Genomic DNA, 1,541 nt, shown 5'->3' with positions numbered 1-1,541 from the left:
TTTGTATTTGTATTTTTGAGTATTCCTTCTGAGGTGTAGCACGTTGCATTTGTCAGCATTTAACTTCATCCTGTTAACTTCAGCCCAGCTTTCCAGAGAAAAAGTCAAAAATGGTTGGGGAAAGGGAGGGAATGCATTTTAAAATAAATTAAAAAAAATAGAAACTGGGGATTTTACTACAGTGGTACTGGAATAGTACTTACTGTTGGCTGCTAGCTTGGGAAATATGGTCATGTATCTAGTCCTGGTTATGAAGTAAGTTTACTATAGAATAAAACCTGGGATAAATTATTCCATAGTAATTATGCTGCATGTCCACACCCACATATATTCTTACAGAGCTGACTGCCTCATTATAGATGCAAACACTTTAAAAGATTCACTTTTTATCTTTATCCCCAACCTCTATTCCATGTTGCATTCTATAACTAAAAACAACACCATACTGCTATGTGATAGGCCCATTGGACTCACAGAGATGGGTCCAAAGCAAGATGACACCTCTCTCCGCCACAACCCCGCTGCTTACTCCGCTCATCTTGGTGTATTTTAACCATTCCCACTAGCACAAAATCCAGTCATAATCTGCCATTTGGACTGAGACTGAGTGATAATTGCCTTTGGAAGTTATTACAATATAAGTACAGCACTCGTTATTCTTGCTCTTGATTAACTATCATTTGGCAGTGTGTCTGATCATCAAAGTATACAGATAATTGCAATGAAATGTAAGGGTTTGCTGCAATTACAGGAGCAGTGTATCACATACATATATGGTAAATAAAACATGTGCATAGAAACACTCATTGACAAATAAATACACGTTTTCATAGTTATTTCGATTATTTTGATATGTCAACTGTGCTTTTACGTTAGCTAAGTTTTGTTTTTCTTTTAAAGTAATTCAGGTATACGTCCTTCCCCATAATTTTGTAACTGAAATGACTTCTGGTTAGATCAACAAGGTGCTTAATATTCTGCAGTGGGAGCAGATAGTTCTGATGCAAAATAGGAGCAATTACTTCTGCCTAGGGTATTGAAAAGTCTATGACAAGCTCTGGACCAAGATTGTTTTTGTGGACTGAGCAATGCCTCAAGATATAGGATCAGCAACATAGCACAGACACAGGAGGGCTTTTCCCCCTGGTTTTTAATCATTTTTGCATGATGTGACATGGTTGCTCTAGAAGCTGAGAAAGAGCTGGAGATTAAAATCCTAGCCCTCATTAATATCAGGCTGTGAAGAATTAGGAATTATATTAGGTAGAGAAGACAACAGGATTATTCTAGACAGACAAGGTTCTTTGGGTGAATCTGATATCTTTTATTAGACCAACTTAAATAGTTGGGAAAAAATTTCTTAGCAAGCTTTTGGGTTTAAAAACCCTTCGTCAGGCTGAGGAAGCCTCTGCACGTGGTATGTGCTCTTTCTGGATAGAATAAATAGTAGCTGAGCCAGCGGCTGGTATGCATGCAAGTAAGGCAGTCAATGAAGATCTGAATTGAGGAGTCAGTGGATGAGAGACAGACAGGGTGGGGGG

The sequence above is a fragment of the Gavialis gangeticus genome, unplaced genomic scaffold (genome assembly GCF_001723915.1).
Source record: "Gavialis gangeticus isolate Ggan-Ray unplaced genomic scaffold, GavGan_comp1, whole genome shotgun sequence".
In the NCBI taxonomy this organism is placed as follows: domain Eukaryota; kingdom Metazoa; phylum Chordata; order Crocodylia; family Gavialidae; genus Gavialis; species Gavialis gangeticus.
This window is presented reverse-complemented; position numbering follows the sequence as displayed.